The 23,186-nt window shown below is 33.0% G+C and overlaps 1 protein-coding gene across 1 annotated transcript in view; it reads right to left on the reverse strand.

Annotated features, from left to right (window-relative positions):
• LOC129216987 (cyclic nucleotide-gated channel rod photoreceptor subunit alpha-like) overlaps nucleotides 1-23,186 on the reverse strand; it is an 83,276-nt gene that overhangs the window by 57,983 nt on the left and 2,107 nt on the right. The window lies entirely within an intron of this gene.

Raw genomic sequence — 23,186 nt, forward strand, 5'->3', positions numbered from 1 at the left:
CCTCCCTCTTTTCCCAAACTGTCACAATATCCCTTCTGCCCCCCCCCCCAACATTTGACATCATTTGTAGACAGCCCCTTACTTCTTTTTAGCGAGTTCATTAAAAAAGAAAAAAAAAGAGATGCGTTATCACGCGGACTTGAGTTAAAATACTTTTGTAAAACTATTAGAAAAGTAACTCAACTCAACTCGATGCCAATTAATCCTTACCTATTGCCCTAAAAAAATTATTTTCAGGGTGAATTATTTTAATTAAGATGAATCCATTACGATGCGTGAATTATAAAATATAATTCAGAAGTTAATCGTCACCCGATGCATAAATATATTAGATTTTTTATTAATAAAAATATTAAAAAAACATTCTTTTGCATGTACATCATATCAATATGTTCATTTAAAAATCTCATAAGCAAGAATACATGATTTGACCAGGAAGAGAACGCAAAATTACAATTATTGGAAAAATTAAAAGTTTTAAATTTAATTTCTAAGGTATTGTACACATCTTTCGCTTTCAATAAAGTACGACGAGACACTTCCGTAAAAGAAATTTTGAATCTCTGTTTAGTTCTTTTTTCTTCATAAGAAAAAATAATAAAATAAGGCAAATGGACTTTTTTGTCTCTCCTATTTTTCAAAAAATATGTTGAAATAAAACGCTGTTCCTTAGTATACTTATTACTAGGAAAAAAACAACGATCTAATCGGTTGAATGCTTTTGAAAATGTAGCTATTTCAAAATGAGTAGCTTACTAATTTTCGTAAAATTTCCATTTTTTTTTTTTAATTTTAAACGGCTGAAACAGGGGAAAAATGTTTTTTAAGCAAAATTCTTTTGGAATACGACTATTAGTTGTAAATGCAAGTCGAAAAGAACATATCTGTGATGGTCTTGTGACACTTGCTTTTGCGGGCAGCACTACAGACGAACTCGCAAAAACGAGCGCAAACGAACCGCGATATTGGCTCATTATAACCAAGTGCTCGTAAAAAGCAAGTTCGTGAAAAAAAAATAATAATAAAAATTCATCATAGCTGCTTTTTTTTTCTTCTTCTTTTTAACCACTGTACGGTACCAAATTAGTTGGTTAGTTTGCTTTGAACTGTCTAAATGTCTCTTTCTTATGTCATTGCTTTTGAGGAATACACATATACACACAGGTATACTTTTTTAATGTTTATTTACTCCACAAATTAAAAAAAGTGCTGCATCGCTTGTTCTCAGAATTTATGATCTATCACTAAATTTGGTTGTCTTTGGAAAACAAAAGAAAATTTACCAAAAAAGGATAAAGCTCAGCTGGAAGTCAGAAGAAATTTCACGAATCACAAAAATATTGCTCGCTTTAAGCGGTGTTAGCTCGTGAAAAGCGAGTTATGCTCCCTTGGACTTAACATTGTACCAACCAAGTATTTCTAATTTCCTCGTTAAATCCGGGTTCGCGTTGATCGGCATTCGGCATTTACAAAGAACAAAAATGTCTCTGTAGAGCCTGCTTTTTTTTTTTCAACTATGAAAATAATTTTTAAAAATTGAAGAGAAAAAAATAGAGAATTAAATAAATGAATAATCAAACGGCCCTCTTAAGTTTTGAAAGTGGGAAAAATCATTCCCTTTTTTTAAATAGTGTTTGTATTATTAGGATGAAACATTTTAATTTATCTTTATTCCTCTATCTCTCTCTTAATTTTTGCTTCTTTCTTTCTTTCTTTCTTTTTTTTTTTTTTTTGTAAACATTTTTACAAGAAATTTAAGTAAACTTTAACGGTCCACTTTTTTTTAAAATCTAGCTATTTGTATCTATTTTGGAAAAAAAATGGTTTAAAAGCCACGGCACAATGTGTTGCAATGCATCTTTAATTTGTTATAGCGATTGATGCAATAAAAAATGGATATTTCGTATTTAACAAAAACGTTTCTTAACTTGAATGTTATTTATCTTACTTTTTCCTCTAGTGAAGGGAAAAAAAAAAAACGATTATAAAAAGTAATTTGGATGAAATGCATTAAAATTTTATTTTCATGAAATTTTTCGTCTTCATTTAGTATTATTTTATATTAATTTATTTTCTTATTTAAATTTGTATAACGTTACAAAATATGGTGATATCAAAGCAGAAAAAGCACGCGTAAATGTTATGTGGAGTTTAAAATATAGGTGGCAGCACTGCACTCAATCAGTCAGATTTGAAGAGCTGAGTTAATTTTCAAAGCGAATCAACATATTGCTTGAAAAAGGACGGAGCCGACGAATTTCAGATTTCTCTATGAAGAGGTAGCAAAGAAAAACAATGAAAAATCTTTCTCACTTGCGTGCAGATACATTGAGTCCACAAAATCGAGGGGGGGGGGGGGGGGGGGGCTGCCACTTCTAAGTATAGAGATGGCTCGTTCAGGGGATCTAGGGCAGTGGTTGGAAAAACTACATTTTTTTTTCATCAACTACATTAGTAGAAATGAAATTAACAACTACAACAATTTTTTTTCACAATGTAGCAACTACAAACTACTTTTGAAATGTAGTCAAAATAAGAAGTCGCTATTCGCTACTTTTTAAAAAATAAATAAATAAAAAGCACGCACGTACACACTATTTGAGAATTGAACTTGAACATGGAATATTACCAAAAATTTTTTATTCTTTCTTTTCTTTACTGAGACAATTTGTCAATCCAAACATTTCTTACGATTTTTACGAATATTCCCCGCAGGAAAGGATTTAAAAGAAATCAACCTTCAAATTTTTAATTCTTTCCTGACAGTGAATATTTAATTCAAGAAGTGCAACTCGGCTACTTGAAAATATAAATAGATGTATATATATATATATATATATATATATATATATATATATATATATATATATATATATATATATATATATATATATATATATATATATATATATATATATATATATATAAGGTGAGTGAACTAATCACACGTTTTCATTTCCGTCTTTCGGAGTTAGACGCAAAATTTTAATCACATAGCATTGCTCCTAAGTTCTCTCAATGACGACCACTCTGCGCTTCTCGAATGTACTTCTTTTAAGTCGAAGTTTTATGGGAGTTTCGTTTAGATTTAAGGTTATGTATTTTCTGTGGCAAATCAATTGAGTTTAATATTGACACTCATCACTTGTTTATAGACTTTAAGTCTGCATTTGACAGTGTGGATAGAAAACATTTAATGGATGCAATGTATGAATTCAAGATCCCAAGCAAATTAATTAGACTTGTAATGTGTACTATGAACAACACTAAATGCAAGGTAAAATTCAAAGGTGTCCTCTCTGAGGATTTAAATGTTAATAATGGTGTTCGACAGGGCGACTCATTGTCTTGCCTTCTTTTTAATATTGCTTTGGAAAAAGCTATTCGTGACTCAAATATCAACACTATGGGCACCATCTTTTACAAATCAGTTCAGATCTTAGCCTATGCTGATGATATTGATATAGTTGCTAGGACTGTTCCAGCCTTGAAAGAGGCTTTTTCATCTTTGGAGATAGCTGCTGGTCGAATGGGACTAAAAATAAACGACTCCAAGACCAAGTATATGCCTGTACAAAAAATTCCGCCAAATGACAGGAACACTTGTTTAGAAATTGGTACTCATTCATTTGAAATCGTTAGCAGTTTTACGTACCTTGGGTCCTGTGTTAACAACAAAAATGACACAATCTCAGAAATACAGAACCGAATAACGTTGGCAAACAAGGCCTTTTTTGGACTACGCCCCATCTTCAGATCGTCTTTGATTTCAAGAAAAACAAAGATCTTGGTTTATAAGACTCTTATTAGGCCAGTTCTAAGTTATGCTTCTGAAACATGGCCTTTGACTAAAACCGGAGAGCACAAGATTTTAATTTTTGAGAGAAAGGTTTTAAGAAGCATTTCTGGAGGCATCAATGAGAATGGTGTCTGGAGACGACGATTCAATTTTGAAATTTACAGATTGTTTAGAGAACCTGACATAATAAAAAGCATAAAAATTAAGAGAATGAACTGGGCGGCCCATGTCTCTCGAATGAACGAAGAAAACCCAGTAAAAAAAGTTTTTGCTGCAAAACCCGTGACAATTCGAGGAAGGGGACGACCAAAAATGAGATGGTTGGATTCTGTTGAATCTGACTTCGATATTCTCAAAGTTAAAAATTGGAAAACCCAGGCAAAAAGTAGGACGTCTTGGAAGATTCTCCAAAGGAAGGCCTTGGCCCACCCTGGGCTGTCGAGCCAACTATAATGATGATGATGATTTTCTGTGGCAATTTTATGTTATGTAGTAGCCTGTAAAATCAAAAATTTGGGTTGATTTTTTCCGTTCATTATAGTACTGTTGCAAATCCTACCCGAGCGTTTGAGAGTAGTGTCGAGTGACTGTTCAGTAGAAGTAGTGGTTTTGAAAAAAAAACCGGGGTTTGGTGGCGGTTTTCGACCTGATTAAGTGGGAGTTCCAAATCGCATTCTGGCGTGGTAGTATCTACCAAGAAATATTAAATTAATAAGAAAAAAAAAACTTTTGAAAATCCATCGGTTCTACACTTTTTTACAATAAACGTCTTGAAAGTTGCTTTCCGTAACGCGCTGTTTTATATACACAATTACTTTAAATTATACATTTACTAATTTCACAATCTTGTCTTATTGCTTCCTATTTTTTCAAAACACCAAACGATTTCAAACTTAACAACACAAGGTATTAGTTAAGCAGTAAACTACCGCACCTAAACCGACGGAACTACATTATACCGACGGGAAAACCGAGCTGCCGGTATATGCATGCTGGGTTTTATTGTTGTTGTGTGCTTTTTGATCCGAGATACAACCTAAAAAACAAAGGAACAAATAATTTTCTTTTTAACTGACTGACGTAAAACTGGAAGCTGTACAAGTACGAATATTACGAAGTAAAAATGTAATTAAAATAAATAACTCAGTAGATGTGTCCGCAAATATAAACACACCTTAATTCATTGATCTCAACTGATCGAAACTAAAATACATAATTATAATTTTCTAGAAAGAGACCCGAACTCCAGACGAAAGCCCTTTTAACCATAAAAAGTAAATACGCACAAGACTATTTAAGTATTCAAATATTATTCAGATATTCACCCTTTGCAATTTTTCTGGTGAGTGCAATTTCGAGACTCTTCCGACTAAAAAATTCGACATCAGAAACTTCCATCATTCATACAAATCCAACGGGAGTTACTTCGAACCGCTGTATTCGCATGTGATTCGAGCCAAATTCGCTTCGTTTGTGTAAGAATTTCGTGATATATTTTTTTACTACCTTGCCAATATTTTTTCTCACTCCTAAAAAAAATGCTTTGAAATTTACCGAAAATTGCAAATATCAGGTAACTTTTTTAATTCAATTTTTTAATAGAAAGATAAATAAAAATAACAGTTGTAGGGTCAATTGGTGTAAAGCACTGACGTCGCAACGGGGGGGGGGGATCTAAAATGCATTTTTAAGACTATAGATTTGAAGATCTTCTCGGGGGGACCCCAGATGCTCTTTCCCCTACTCCTCCACATCATGGAAGGAATATTATATTCGGGATCAGGTTCATACTGTCAATACTTACACTTAGTAGTGACTTTTTCTTAAACAAAAAAACTTAAGCCCATTATCTTCCCTTTGTTTGAGATGCGATTGAAATGATTAAGGGACCATCAATTTCATTCACTGCCTTCCCGTTTTGACCTCGGGGGGGGGGGGGGGGCTGCGCAGGTGCGTCTAGGACAACTTATATAGAAAGTGTTCATAGTTTTTATTCGACTTCTGTATATGTACTTACCTCAAACTTCGTTACGCGCAACTGTAGTTGTTTCTGAAAATTGCATAAATTTCATGTTTTTATGCATAAGTTGAACATTAAAACCTTTTAATTATGTATTTTATTATTATTATTATTTGCGTTTCTGAAAGGGGGGGGGGAGTTGACATCACAAATTACAGCCCCGGGTGTCACCCATGGTAGGTACGCCACTGGGTAAAGGGATACAGATATTCAATGTTTCAATTTTAGGTTTTTCTCTTCCTTTTGGATGAATTGAGAGGTAAAATTTGTGCTTTGTGTCCAAGAATAATGTAAAACACCAGTAGTGGCCAGTGCTTAAGTAGTGACCACTTCAAGTTATATGTTTGAGAAAAAAAAATAGGATTCCAGGTCTCCCAATGGGTCTCAAAAGTGCATCAAACGTGCAGGAGGTATCACCTCTTGCACGTTTGAATCTTTTGGGAAACCTGGAACCCTATTTGTTCAAAGATAACCTTGAAGTGGCCACTACTGAAGCACTGACCACTATTTTACCTTACTCCTCCTGAGAAAACCTGGATATTAAAAATGTGACTTCATGACTTTGTTAAAGAATGAAATTGTGTTTACATTTACCTCAGGCTGCTTCGATTTGCCGAAGAAACTAGGGGCTGAATGGAAACTGATTTCGTTCCCCATGCGTTTGATGTATGTAGATAATCATAATAAGCACAATCAGTTTATAAACCTATGAACTACACCAACAATACGCAATCTGTGGGTTGTATCATAGCCAGCATGCAACCCATTGAATATGTACATCCAAATAACACTGGGAAACAGCGATTTGGATGACTTAAATTTATGACTTTTTTTTTTTTTTTTTTTTGACTGAAATTTTGAATCTTGAGTTCAAAAAAGACCTTAGTTTTAGTTAAATTTCCTTAGTTTTAATCCACTAGGTCAAGATTTTTCGCTACATAATGCTCAAAGAGACCAATTCACAATTTGTAGGAGATTTTTTAAAACATAAAGGACGAAAGAAACGATTTTTTGGGCAACCAACAACTACATACATTGCATAGCAATACAAAACCTATCTCTCTGTGTTTCTGATAAACATGGAAACAGTTTACATTCCTTAGTGAAAATTGAACGAAATTGTCAATAAGTAAACGAAATGAACTGCTTCACATTGACCACAATTGTCACTTGACAAATTGTATTAAACGTTTGAAACTAAGACGTGCCAAATATTAGCTAAATAAGTACTGCGGTATTAATTGAGACTTACTAGTGTACACTAGTAAGTCTCAATTAATACTTAAAATGTGTATTATAAAAATTTTACCATTTTATATTTACAAAAAATATTTTTGTGAATCCACAAAATAATACAATTTTGGCGTGATAATAAATTGAACTAAAATTGATCACAAACAATAATATTTTTAAAAGTACGCACATTTTTTAAATGTGAGAAGTTAAATAAGTCAGAGTATGGGTCAGCAGTAGTGTTTCCTGTGATACGCACTCTCTTGCGCAAAATGGTCACAAGGGTCACATTCATATAAGGTGCAGAGATAAAAGATGATGTGGTAGAAAAAAACTAACTACAGTTTTAAAATCAGTATGCCTATTTTACCCTAAATCAGCTCAAAAATCCAACTCATCGTAAATTTTGTTAAAAATTGTTCTCCTGTGTAACAGTCATCTGAATCTGCCCCAAAATGATAATCTGTTGTGGGAAAGTAAAGGGTAGTATCTGCAGAAATGCGTTTTTGAGATATTTGAACAAAAGAGTTTTTGATTCCGTCCTAACAATCGGGAAATGTTGGAATTTGACGCCTCTTTCGTGATCTATTTTCGGCGGAAACCAAATAGGCAAGCTTGTACAATAAAGCTCAAGTACAATAGATGACAAAAATGAAAGTTTAAAAAAATGGCAAATACTGCCTTATACCTTCCTGCTACAATGCGGCTCTTTAGAAATTAGGGATTTTGGTTTGAAAACATTTATATTGTTGCGATCCAGCAAAAGAGAAAGTAACATCTCCCTTTTTATTGCCAAGTATTGAAAGCTTTATTTGTCAATATTTTCATGTGAATTGGTATGGCTTACTTCAATATTTAATGAAACAATATAAACAATTCCTAGTTGCGAGCGGTTGCCAAACGATGACCATGAAACTCAGTCCAAATTTTCTGCATCATAACGTTAACATTGTTCGATCCCCGCTGGTCGAAGACCCACCGTCGTCATTAAAGGGGACTGGGCGACGTTAAATATGCTCGTGGTCTCAATGTCCTCCAAGTGAAACGATACCTCTGGGGGTGCTAGTACCAGGTAGCTATTAGCTCTTGAACTAGTTCTAAATTCTCATTAACTGTTCGATCCGGTGATGGTGCTGCCATCTATCGGTATATAAAATAATGGAGGCAAGGCACTAGTATGCAGTCCTCGACATAAATACAGTTGTAGTCAGTTGTGACTCTTGAATAGAACGTTAACATTTCAACGATTTTATTGTCTGCTGCGGTACTTACAATATCATTAGCTTTTCATACCGAAAACCGTGTTGAGTTGCAACTTAACAGCAGATAAGCGCATTCGCGTCTGATTGGCTGTTTGGTGGATCTTACTGCTAACTCTTCTGTGATTGGCTATGTTATGTATTGTCACCTCATTCGTTTTTTATATTAAGGTAAACCAAGGAGAGATTGTGTACAATTCAGCAGAGTAATAAAAAACACTCTAATTATCAATGCATTTCTAAACTGTTCATGTATACTGCCGGGTGCAGGTAAACGGCAGTATCTGCAGAAATGAGTTTTCGAGATATTTGAAGAAACGGGTTGCGAACAATAGAGAACAATGCGAACAATAGAGAAATATTAGAATTAGACGTCTTTTTCGCGCTTTTTTTTCAGCGGAAATCAAATAAGTGAGCTTGTACAATAAACATAACGTACAATAGATGACAAAAATGCAAAAAAAAAAAAAAGAAAAATGAAAAAGTTGTAGCTACTGCCATTTACCTGCACACGGCAGTATAGTTGTGAGATTATTTGTTGTGCATTTTCATTGCTACTTTGCTGTTTCACTTTAATGTAATGCAACAGTTGTAACAAAACCGAGACGGTGTTTTTGCGCAATCCTGCTCTTATATTCGATGCCAGAGAGATCGCGCACATGGGAAGGACCGCTTGCCCTTAATAGTAATTACACAACTAAATCGTCAACAGAAATAATTACAATGAAGAGATACATTATTGTGAGGTATCTGTATATTACCATCATTATAGTGCGATTAAATATTTTAACTTAATCCCTAATGACTCTCAAAGTAAATAATTTTTGAGCACGCAGAATTTGCTGCTTAAGTAAAAACTTAAAGAAAGAAAACAAGGAACGCCAGGAAATTTACGAAATTACGTTAAGTTACTTTGCAACTCGTTGAGCTCAAAAGTTGTCCATATTCGTTATTCGTTTTGTAATATAAAGTAACCAAGAAGCTGCGTAATCTCTCCTACCATGTAAAAACGAATGAGAACTGTGTGTCGTCTCTTCAAATTAGCAGATGCGCGAACACTCTTATTTCGGGAGCAGAGATTGTGCGAGGTATTTTATTTGAACAAGGTTAAGATTATATATATATATATATATATATATATATATATATATATATATATATATATATATATATATATATATATATATATAGCGGCTCTAAACAAGGCCGCTGCTACAAAGAACTGCTGATGCTAACAATGTTCGTCTAGGAAAGTGGATCAATGAGAAATCGTTTAAATCAGAGTTATTTTACTTTCTTGTCAAACTATAAAAATTAGAGAAAAAAAGTAAGAAAACTTTCGTACTTAGCTTGGTTAAGCATTGCAAAGTAGTGATATTTTATCGCAAACGCTCTGAACAACCTGCATGCACTTTCATCTGCACACTCAAATGCTGCTCTTGTACAACTAGGTGTGCAAGTGTGCTGCTCTTGTACAACTACTCTCAGTGCACTTGTCCAACTATTACTCCCCAAATCCCTCAAGAAGCGCGCCCCATGAGAGGTCACGGGAGGACACTGTGACCTCCCAAAAATTTAATTTTTCCGCAATTTTTTTTTCCGACGATTTGAAAAAACTATGATCGTTCGACAAATTTTTCCTGACAATTCGGCAATATTATCATTATTAGGCAAAATTCGGAGTTCCATTCGACAAATTAAGAGCTTCCGCCCTCCAAAAAATGTAATTTTGGCTCGCCCCTGTCCCCTTTGTGCTCAATCTCAAGTTCTATTCTATTCAAGAGTCACAACTGACTACAACTGTATTTATGTCGAGGGCTGCATACTAAGTGCCTTGCCTCCATTATTTTATATACCGATAGATGGCAGCACCATCACCGGATCGAACAGTTAATGAGAATTTAGAACTAGTCCAAGAGCTAATAGCTGCCTGGTGCTAGCACCCCCAGAGGTATCGTTTCACTTGGAGGACATTGAGACCACGAGCATATTTAACGTCGCCCAGTCCCCTTTAATGACGACGGTGGGTCTTCGACCAGCGGGGATCGAACCCGAGACCCTCCGGCCCCGAGTCCAATGCCCTACCGATCAGGCTACCACGGCCCCCAATCTCAAGTTACGTTTAACTTACATAAGTCATGCTTGAATACAGTTACCGGTGGGTGACTTCATGACGTTTGATGACGTCAGTGGTTATTGCAGTGAGTGTCCATAAACTGTTTTGATTTACGATCGGCTAATCGATAATCTATTAGAGCGATTCTGGTTAGTCACGGGCGAGCACGAGTTAACCGGTCACTCTATCCGAACTCAACCATAGAGACACAGAAAGATTTTCCAGTTTTTAGTCCTAACCTTTCACATTTCTTTTGTTGTCTTTCTATAGAAAAAAATACTCGAAGCCAAGAATTTTCGTTATTTTGAAAGCGAATCGTTTGCTTCAGCAACTTGAATAAATTCAAGGTTTTCCCACACACAGAGCTATTCAAATATAAATTCCGCCATCGAGTGCTTTTGCTGCGAGAAGTTTTATTCCGAGTTCATCATTCCTGCGCAATAGCAAACAAAGTCTACCACGAAAGAATTTCCTATATCAATCCGAAATATCAATTCAGTAAGTGATTTTCCTTTCTCTCATTCTCTCGGGTTGCTCGAGAGCGAAATCTTCTCGACATTAAAACACGGAATTTGAATGCATTTCATACTTCATTGACAATAAATTAAACCTGATCGTGGTACAGTGAATCGATGAATCAAAACATCGGGAAGTCAAGGCGTAATTCATGAGAGAGAACTGCTAGTAAAGACTCGTTTGAACAAACCTTGGTAGAAGAAATTTCAATATTACGTATTTTTTCGCCAGTTGAAGGAAGTTCTTAAGATTTTGTTTGTGTAAATCAACTTAAATGAATGAACTTCAGCTGAAGTTTAAGAATGAAGAATTAGTTTTCAGTTGGAATAATTAAACTTCTCTTTAGTCTACTTTCCCAGTATAATCCAGAGAAAGAAGAAAAAAGCGTGAAAGAAGGCTTACCGCATCTTGAAAATATCGCGAAAAACAAGGAAAAAGTCAAAAATAAAGAAATAATTAAATAAATATTGAAAAATTAAAAATTGGAAAGTAGGGTATTGAGATGGGGGAAAATATCTGTCGGTCTGTCTGTCTGCCCCCTCTCCTTCCCAAGTTCAACTTTTGAGTGAATAGTCCGATTCGAACAATATTTTTTTTGTTCGAAAGATTGATCAGATGCTAGAAAGTGGGTACGAGTAGGCTTGCCAGATTTCTGAAATGTCCAACCGGGACACCGGAATACTTCCCCCCTCCGTCGCGAGTTTCTTTCGTATTTTAATTCCTTACACTTATTTTATTTCGTGTTTCCATAATTACGCGTCTTAAATCCATCTTTCTCGATTTAATTTCTTAAAAGTATTTTAATATCTGTCGTCATTGTTTAGAAGGGAAATTTTGCATGATGTTTTATTTATTTATTTATTTAAGCCTGATTATTGAATATATGTCACTTTACACAATTTTTATTTTCAAGATGGACCGGGCAAAGCCGTGCAAAGCAGCTATTATCAAGATATATTATTAAAAAACTTTAAGTCGTTTATTTATTTATTTTTTCAATCTTTTTCAAAACAAGTTAATTTTTAGAGCAAGCATAAGTACAGTTTTATCTCACCGCTGTAGAAAAAAAGCGGTATCAATAAACTTTGCAATATTAAAAGAAAACTTTTCGATAAAGTGAAAATACTTCCGTTTCCTTTTTCAACAGTTTATTTCATTAATGTCTTTTGTTCAACAGTAAAAATTTTGAATCATAGCATCTTTTGTTTTACGGAAGAATAAATAAATGCAACATAGATATTTATTTTCGAAAAAAAAAAAATACTCATTTTACTTTGAAAAACTACATATCTACTTTCGTTTGCTTTTACATGTTAATAAATATTCAAACATCTGAACAATGATGAATTTGCAATTGTAATTAGGGTTTTTACGGTTTAGTTACGGTTTAAGTTAAAGTTTCTGTTTTCAAAAGCACTTACATCAAAGAAGTGAATTAAATGAATTGTCAACAATATTTCAAGCTTTCTGTGGATTTACTAAATTGTTTCGTGAGATTAATTTAAAAGCAAAAATTAGTTTTTATAGAGCACTGATTCTGTTTATAAAAATCAATTGAAATTTAAAAAAGTATACCGCATGTAATTAAAAATATAGAAGATGTTTAAATTATAGTATTAAGTTTGTGAATTTGTAAGTACCGTCGCTTGGAGAAAAGGTATGTACTCCTTTTGAGGGAAAAGTTAGAATTTTACATGATTTCGTGAAAAAAATATTCGTGTTTGCGTTAGCTATAAAAACGTACTTCATATTTTGGCTTAATAAAATACTCTCTTTGTCTAATATGTTAAAACGAAATCTTAGATGGCTAATTTAATTTTGAAATTTAAAGAACACGGATTACGTTTCTATTAACCACTGTAAAAATACATTTCATAAATAGTTTCAACTGGAAATTTTATTAGAAGCCTAAAATGTACGAATGTACAGTTTCATCACGAATTATATGTAATTTGGCAATCGGCCAAGTTAAGACGATTCCATCTGAATGAATCTAGCAAGAGAGAAAAGAAAATAGCATTGAATTTTGATACGCGCGTTTTCTAACGTCACTAGCACCTTATTAATTTTTTGCATTCTCGAAAATAAAATGAGGGGGAACATAAAGAGTTCCCATGGAAAAAACAAAAAATAAAATAAAATGCTTTCATTTTGTCCAGAAATGTAAAAGCAAAATGGTAAAATCAAAATTGTACTGTAAAACTATCTTATATAACTAAAAACTGAGCGTATGTACCTATGTATCTATGTCCAAGTTTCTTCTCCCGAATAATAGTGAACTGACCATCGAACCAGGTATCAATGGATTCGTATTCTTCCCGTCTTTATGTTTGGCTATTTAACATAATCCTCCGATAATAATAATAAGCGAAGACGTCAATTAAAAACTATTAATTATGACTCTTAGATTTTGACATAAAATCCCTATTTTTCGAAGGCTTTCTTCCATTTAAATTATTATTCAGTGCTTCATCTCAACTTTCCGCAACAATGCTTGTATTAAAATTTATAGCGTGAAGAAAATTATTGAGACGAAACAATTTTTGTCTCGAATATCAGCAAATAAAATTCTGGGCTTTGTTTAAAGGCTTCTCCTGTAATCGGGGGATTTAAAATGTTTACTTTTTGGTTATTTTTCTGAAACCTGTCGCATAACTTTACTGATTTTTTTTTTTTTTTTGTTCAAGCCTGAGTGTTGAACACGCGTCACTTGACATACCTTTTATTTTCAAGGTGGACCGTGCAAAGCCGGGCGACGTAGCTAGTAAATCAACTACTTTTTGTAGTGAGAATATAGATAAATATAGGTTAGATTTTTAAAAATATTGCAGTGAACAAATTGTCATTTTGATAAAACTACGTCTAAAAATAGTTAAGAGGCAAAAGCGCACATCTGTAACGAAAAAACTACCACCCCTGTAAACTAATAGATGCATCCATTTCCGCCAATAAACCGGATGTTTGCCTTTTCATATTATCGGTGGTCAGACTGTAGATGACATTAATTTGTTTAGTTGAGGAGGTTAGTTGTTACACGGCGTAAACTGTTACATTTGAATAGCGCACTCAAAAGGACGAAATAACTTTTCTGGAGCAGAATGGACAATTTAAGCATTCCTATAGTTTACAATTATTCCAAGAAAATAACTTCACAAACGAGGAAAAGTGCCGCTCAAGTCAGGTAGAGAATCTCTTATCATTATCTAACTTTCAATCGTAAATTTAAGTGTTGTTGTTGCTGCCGTGTGCCAGCTAGGCTGGCAATTTGGTGTGCGCTGCTTCACTTTTCCAACTGTACCGAAATCTGGTGTGAAGTCCGACTTCTACAGTACACACATGCCATAAAAACCCGTTTATAGAGTAGGCAACCATTCACATCATAACAACACATTCACACAAAGAAAGGACAAGAGAGAGAAAGTAGGTTCATGCCCGAGCCGAGATTCGAACCCGGACCTTCCTGTCACAGTCAGTCTTCTCTTACCACTAAACACGGCAGGCGGCAATTTGAGTTTGAAACATGCAAATTTTTCTGGGAAAGTTTGCTTTGAAATGACTGGAACCGCACTTTTCTTCGTTTGTGGTGTCATTTTCTTAGAATAATTGAAGCTGTGAGAAGCAAAAGGATGTAAGTGGCAAAATTTAAAAAATGGGGATAACCGGTACGCATGGTAGGTGAACCTCCCATTTGTCTTGGGATAACAGATGGTACTTGTAGCCCTGGTAGTTGCTGCTTTTCAGCATGATTTAGAAAAAAAAAATTCAATGAAAGCCTACCTAGGAGCTAATACTTTAACGCGTTTTGCTCAAAACTTGAAAATTTCCACTTGCATCCCTTTGCTTCTCACTGCCTAAATTGAAAACTACAGGAACACTTAAATTATCCTTTCTGATCCAGAAAAGTTATTTTGTCCTTTTGAGTGCATTATGAAAAGTGCTTAGTATCTAAAAAAAAAACTCTTATTAAAAATTTATCTATTATTACCATTATTATTATTACAAACTCTGCTTAGACAAATAAAAAATCTTAGATATAGATTATTAAATACAAATTATTCACTAACTTTTACCATAAAAGTTTTTTTTTTTTTTTTTTTGCGTTTACAAGACTTAAAATGTACGTAAAAAATTCTATGTTACTAAGCTTCGATGTTTTTGTGTCGATGTATCGATACCACCGATATTTTAGTTTTGAACATCGATTTTCATCGGTGTCGCACTATTACCTATTATCCACATCCCAACCGCATTATTTGGATTTCCGATTATCCGAACTGCCTTTGGTCCCAATTAGTCCGGATAAACGAGGTTGTACTGTATAAACTTTTCATTGTATTTCATATTTTTTAAATCCATTTTACGTTACAGACTTTATTGTGTCATAATAGCTGGGTCGCCCAGCTTTGCACGGTCTACCTCGAAAATAAAAGTTATGTCGACTGATGCGTGTTCAACCATCAGGCTTGAATCAAAAAAAAAAAAAAAAAAAACAGTAAAGTTTTGCGGTAGATTGAGGAAAAATAACCAAAAAGGAAACATTTTAATTCCCCGATTACAGGAAAAGCTTTAAAACAAAAGTCAGAATTTTATTTGTTCATATTCGAGAAAAAAAATGGCAACAGATATTTTTTCTCAGTGATTTTCTTCACGCTACAAATTCATAGGGAAAAGAATTTACATAGAGAGGCCCCGCTATACTAAGAAATTGAAGCCGGAAGTTGCACCGCTGTATCCCAAGATCCTTAGCTTCTTGAGATACATCTTGATTCAAAACACTCCATTACTGAATCTCAATAGGCTGTTAATTTAAACTTAAATATCGTTGCAAGTTTATGAAGCACGCTTTTGAAATTGCATTAAAACATGAATTAAAATGCAAACCAATCCGGGAGCTACTTTATACGATCCCTTTGCGAGATTGGTATAAACTATTATCGCGAAGCGATCATGTTATCATAACCCCGCTCATCATTGCACCGCTATATCCCATAATTCCGGCTTCAATTTCATCTCCTTTTTACCATAGACGGGGCCTCTCTATGTATATTTCTTTACTCTACGTACAAATTTTATTAAAAACATCGTTATGGAAAGTTGAGATGAAGCACTGAATAATAATTTGAATGGAGAAAAGCCTTCGAAAAATAGGGATTTTATGCCGAAATCTAAGTGTCATAATTAATAGTGTTCAATTGATATCTTCGCTAATTATTATCGGAGGATTATGTTAAACAGCCGAACATAAAGATGGGAAAATTAGGAATCTATTGATTGATACCTGATTCGATGGTCAGTTCATTGGCGCTCGGAGAAATAACTAGGACATACATACATAGATACATAGATACATACGCTCTGTTTTGATTATGTAAGATAAATTAAGTTTTGCTTTCATTGAGGTTTTGGAAACTTCCCTTTTTGTACTGTTTCTATTCTTTCTGGCATTTAAGTAACAAATTTTCACGCATATGAGGGACAGTATCATATCTGGAATAGTCAATAACCGAACTGGAGGCAACTGTCCTTTTATTAAATCAGAAAGTGCCAACAAACTAGAAGGTAAAATATATTTAGCACATCAGCAAGTGTTCGCAGCCTTGTTACGATTCAGCTCGCCAATTGAAGTCAAACCTTCGGTATTCAGCAACGAGTTACGTCCCTTAAGCCTGGGCTCAGATGTAATCTAGATGCAATTTACCTACAGCTCGGTTATGATATCTAGAGACTACAGTTTTGCTCTTGTTATGCACTCATCATTCTGGAATAGTCAATAACCGTACAGGAAAAAATAGTTTGGGAAGCAGTTTTTTGGAACTCCCAGTTTCAATGAGAAGGCATCTAACTCCAGCTTGGTTATTGACTATTCCAGACTGATGAGTCCATAACAAGGACGACACTGCAGTCTCTGTATGTCATAACCGGTCTGCTGGTTTTTTGAACGTAATCGAATGTAAAAGAAAAAATAACTACGAAGTCCAATAAACGTCAAACATAATAAAAGATTTAAAGTTACGCAATTTTGAGGGGAATAGCTCAAAGTTACCCTTAGTGACTGTAATACTTCAGAAAAAAAAAAGTTTTTTGAAACAGCAAAAAAAGAAAAAACAAAGTTTTGTTTTAAATGTAGATAAATAATGAAATATAGAAACTAGATATTACAAACGATTAAAAGGGGCAAACCACTAGGTACTAATTTGAAAATGAAAAATTAATAATAATTTGAAATTCAATGAAATGAATTAGTTGATAAATTTATATTTACGCAAAGCAATTTCCCCCAAAGTAATAATGTACGTTTGTTCTCTTTTCTTAAGAAAAACTAACCTATGCTATCCGTTTCTTACTTCTATTCTAAGAAATATTTTAAAGAAAAGCACTAAAACGTATATAATTTTTGTTTCCAGACAACGTGGAGCATAAAATAATCGCAACGAGCATAATCCAAACAACAGCAAGCAAGATTTTCTGTCCTGGCAAAGCAAACAAGAGATTTCGGATTTCTCAGGGCAAATATTCAGAAACACGATTTCAGGTACGCTATCGTTGAAATGTGCTTATTTGTAATGTTTCAGCCTGGGGCATTTAAGAACATTTTTGCTGGAAATCTTTGATATAGAGTGCAAAAAATTTAAATTCGAAAAAACTGATATTTACCACTTCCAGAAAATTCGATATTGCTTTAAGCAAGCTTTCAGATTTTGCTTTGCATACGTAAGACGGATTTGGAACGCACCATATTTCAGAAATTCTTTCGTAATTTGAATGAAAAATTCGAGCCCCATAATAAATTGCCTGAGATACTACGCTTTGGTCCACTTGTATAACATTTATTTTCTGTGTTCAAAGTCTTTAACTACAATCATATTTTGTTCCATTTACTGAGAACCAAATGGAAAAGCTCAGTAAGGGAATAAGTTTTGTGACAAATAATAGCGTAGTTGAGAAAATTTCTAGAGTTAAGCTCCTAGTTTAAGTTTCTAGAGTGTTTTTTTTTTATTCTAGGTCGTACAGTCAGCCTTTTTCCTCGACGTCAGTGTAAAAAACTTGTTTAAAGTTCTGTTTTTTTAAAGTTTTTTATTTCGCATTTTATTAGAAATGCTTTTTGGATCTAACTCTCAAACTTACAAGTTAATAAAAGTTTGATTTGATGTGCGGACTAAAATCAAAAAGACTATTGTTAGAAAAGGAAATAACCCCAGAAGAATGATAAAAAAAAATTATAAATAGCTCCTTTTGTTGCTGACAATGCGCAAAAAGATTGCCATGATAAAAGTTGAAATGGTGGTTAATGAATGATAAGGTTTTGAGTTTGGCGTCTTTCTCGTCATGAAGCTGACCAGAGATATTTTTAACGCATCAACAAACCCATTTCACGCATTGAAAATCGGAAACGCGGCTCAAAAGCATAATCAAGTGTACTTTTACACTTTGTATCTTATATATAAAAATGCTGAGTTCAAATGTTTGTAACCACAAAACTCGTAAAGTAGTTAATGGATTGACTTGAAATTTTTACACTGCCTTTTCTATACAAGAGTTTTTTTAAATACATTTTAATTTTGAGAGAATTAATTAAACGCATGTACAGTGGCTCCCAAAAGTGTTCGTACACCTACGACTTTCAATGAAATAGGACCCTATCCATTGGTTAGAATTAATATTTCGGAATGAGTATTTAATTATAAGATCTATAATCAATTTTTAATAAAACTACGTGAAATTTAAAGAAATATAATAAAATTTTTTTTTTTTTTTAATCAAAAACCAAAAATACCAGAAATTTTATCTCACAAAATTCTTCGTACACTTTAGAAAATGTCTATATATTACTGAACAATCTAACTTTTTATTAAGTTGTTATTTAGTAGAATATCATGCAGTATCAACAACACCTTTTAAACGTCTGGGAATAGATTTCATTCTTTTTTTTTCTTTTTTTGCGTAATTTCTGAGTAAGTGTTCTACAACACTTCGAGTCTTACTGTTTCTAGCTCTATTTTCGTTTCAAAACCGTATTTTCCTAATCTAGCCTCCAGATATCTCTAAATATGTTACATTAAGTTCAAATCTGGAGATTGAAGGGGTATTTTCTAAACTTTAGGACAATTTTTGAGGCAGTTGATGCAAACGTTGAAAACCGTGTGCTTCCATATTGTTATTTTGATAAAAAACGTTTCCGATAACCAAATTTTTGGCTAAGAGTTTAAAATTGGTTTTTAAAGTATTTAAATGAACAGCATGATTCATTATTTCATCATAAAATTCCGAACTACCAAGTCCTAGTGCTGATATGCACATTCACACAAGAACACCTTCACCGACCTGATTAACTGGTCCAACTAAGTTCTTGAGATTAAAAGTTCCTAATTTTTCCTTCCATTTACAATTATAGAACAATTTAACCAACAATGTTGAATTCATTTGTATTTGTAAGTAAAACGTAATTCCGAAAGGTTTTGAGCTTATTTATCATTGGTTTTGCGATGAAAAGCGTAAGCTTTCTGTTTTTTGCACGGCCAAGAAAATTCCGCGGGAAGAGGTCCCATTTAATCCAGCTAAGCAGATAACTTACTGAACAATTTTATGTGAAAATTAAATGTAAAATTTTTCATTCAACTATGCAGAAGCTTTTACAGCACTCAAATGTGTATTTTTCATAATTTTTTTTACTGTAAATATCCGATCACGCTTTGTCAACTTTGCCGGCTGACCTTTTCTTACCTTGTTTTCGGTCCGATTATTTTCTTAAAAGCATTTTATCAAGCACTTTACCATAGAATGAAATAAATTAAATAATTAGAGACATTTCAAGCCAATTTACCGCTACTGTGAGGAAATAATGCAAATTTCGAATGGTGTTTGTGGTTTCTTACGAATACCAGACATTTTAGAGTAATAAGAACAATATTAAGGAATAAATAAACAAAAAAGTAAAGCCAAATGACTTTTAAAGGTCAAAATGATGCAAAAATAATAAAAGAACGACATATGATAATTTTAATCATGAGTTTCCTCGAAAATATTTGGGTGTACAATGACTTTTGTGGCGTATTATTTCTCTGTCTCTTCTTTTTTTGACCCATTTCAAAAACAAGATACGTCAATATTTTGAAAAAACTACAGGGTTTTATTTAAAATGACGTATTAATGATGTGAAAAAATATTGGACTTCATATTCGAATTCAATTTCGCGTTATTTTGGTTTTACTAAAAAATGTCAAAGTGTACGAACACTTTTCGGAGCTACTGTATATCTGACAAATGACTTGTATGTATTGTAACCCATTATTGAGTGAGAACTAAAGTAAATGTGTATGTAATTTACTTCAAATTCTATTTAATATTTTTCAAAATTAAATCACTTCCGGGGTATGTAGCTTGAAGCGCATCTTTTTACAAATTTTAAAGTATTATTTTTATTATTATTTTAATTTTTTAAGCAACTCCCTCACTCCAAACTATTTTATATCATTCAAACAAGCTTTTTCTCCTACACCAGATGGAGTTTGTTCAAATTTAAACCGATATTTGAACAAGAGCTATAAATGGTTCGCAATTTGCAAGAATCGTATCCTAAACTCAGTTTAATAATTGAACTAGTTAGCGCATGAAATCCATGAATTTGAAAATAACTTTCTGAACTGTACCTAAGCCAGTTTTGCTATTTTAAACAAAGAATAGGCGGTGTAGGAATTAATTGTAACAAAAATTTTTGATTTCTTCAGGAGATGGAGGGAACGAAGCACATTTTGTTTTAACTGTAATGCGTATTTTAATTAAATTCCTTTTTTCAAAGAAGGGGTGCAATTTTCGTTTCGCTTATAATAGTAATGCATATTTGTGTAGAATATTTTTTCTTCGAAGTTGTGCAGAGTTTTTATTAATTCATATTTTAAGCGAATTCTTTCGTCCACGCAGGAGGGATTTTGTTTTGTTCTAACAGCAATACGTTTTTTAAAAATATTTATTATTTTCTTAGCGGGCGGGTTTCTTCCCTTCTTAGGAAGGTCGTCTTCATTCTTCCACGGAATTTTTGCTACGACCCGTAATACACTTGGATCTTAAAGAATGTGTGTTTTGATAAGTATTGTTCGTTATTACTTTGGGGAAGATTTTGCTTAACTCAAAAAATTCTTCCTTTAAATTATTAGCACGGGCATCGCAGTGTAGGTGCAGCCAGTGTTAAGCAAACATTCAGTGTCGTAGAAAAAGGAAGAAAAATAATTTTAAGTATAAAAAGGCTATGTTATTTTTTAAAATGTCAAATGTCGAACATTCCAAATGTTAAAGATGAAAATGTTATGCTTTCTTCTTTCCCTGCCATACACCATTTCATCCTTAAAATGCTATTATTATTATTATTATTAATTAATTAATTAATTGATTGATTGATTTATTAATTTTTTTGTATAACGGATCATTTTTATGGTTTTGACTTTACAGTTTTTGTATTTATCTAACCGTATTATTTCGTATCTTCCAAAACGCGTTTCACTTCTCCAAAAGAAATGTGTAAATTTGCTCGGAAACTCACTAAAAAAAAATTGACAGACAGTTAGACCATTCCGCCCGCCATATAGTTACGTGTCAGTGGTTAGAAAAAAGTTCATGAAGACAGCCTAAAGGTAACCTTAATGTTCACTCGAATTCTCTTTGATCTGACGTTCATCCACAAGAAAATTATCAGTTGTTTAACGATGTCTCCAATTTCATCCACGAAGTTCTTCCATTATTACTTAAATTTTTTGCATACACGGAAAGGAAGGCGAGTAAATAAGAGAAGTACGTCATATTTGGCATTGTTGGCACGAACTATAGCAAATCAGAACCAGGAAGTTTTGAGAAACATTGGCGAATTTGTGGAAGAATTGTGTGACAAATAAATTGACGTTTTTATTATTGCAGAGAAAATTCCTAAAAGTGACAAACCTTCTGGCAACCCATTTGTTTTCTTTCTGTTTATCTTTTCCATGAGCAGAGTATAGTTCTTTCATATGATGAACAAGTTTATGTGCATTGTTTTCTCTGTAGTACATAGAAAATATACGAGTATCATAGCATTTTCTGAGATTTATAGAACTTTTTAATTCTCTGAAAAATGTGTATCTTTCACCCAGCGTCCCACGTTTGGCCCTATTTTAAAAAGTCTGATACAGCTTTTTTTTTTCATTTATTCGCCCTTTTCAATTCCAAAATTCAAATTAAAATTTTGAAACAATTAAAAGTAGTTGAATTATAAAAATATTTTGCGTTAGCAGCAACTTGTTGCTAAAAAGCACAACAACTTGCTCTCAGCAAGTGCTGTTTCAAATATTTAATTTTTTTTTTCAAGAGCTAACAGCGACAAGATTATTCACTGCACATTTTTAAAGTTCGTTTATTTTTATGTTATATGTTTTCTTCTCATGTGTCATGCAAATGATATATGGAATAAAAAGTGAAAATTAATTTACACTAGTACAAATTGCTAACGCCCTTCTTTTTAAAAGTCTTTTTGAAAAAAAATTTCCTACAGAAAATAAATAATTGTTTTTTTCCGGCAAGTGTAGTAGGATGTAGCAGAAAAAACATTTTTGGAAATTTGAAATTTCAAGTTCATAAGAAGCTGTCGCTACAGATTAGCGGAATCGAAAAAAAAATATATCAATGTTCAAAACTAAAACATCGATGATAATATCGATACATCGACTCAAAAACATAGATGAGTTTAAGCATCGAACGTTTAATGTATATTCTTTTAATAACTGTTTTAATGCTAGAACTGAATTCACAGACATTACACATTATTAATTAGTAACTGAGATTTTGGTACAGTCAAAGTTAATAATAATAATAATAATATAATCAATATTTTAAATTAAGTAATAAAATGGAAAAACTATCTTATATATGTGTATTAAAAAATTTATTTAAAAAATGAAACAATACATGTTAAGCGTCGTACTTTTGTAACGTTTTTTAATTTCCCACCTGAGTAATACAAAATGTTTTTTCAAGTTTTTAAATAAATAATGCGAATCAATTAGAGAAAGTTTTTATACTTTTAAACTAGATATCACACACACACACACACACACAAAAAAAAAAGGGAAAGAAAAGAATACAAAACAATACAAAAATTGTTATGATATAATTCCAACGGAGTTACATGGTACAAATTCTATTTAAAACGTAAAATATATTCAAAGCCTTCGAATATGCAAATCGACTTGAAGTACTACTATTAACATAATACTACATATT

The sequence above is a fragment of the Uloborus diversus genome, chromosome 2, assembly GCF_026930045.1.
Source record: "Uloborus diversus isolate 005 chromosome 2, Udiv.v.3.1, whole genome shotgun sequence".
Taxonomy (NCBI): domain Eukaryota; kingdom Metazoa; phylum Arthropoda; class Arachnida; order Araneae; family Uloboridae; genus Uloborus; species Uloborus diversus.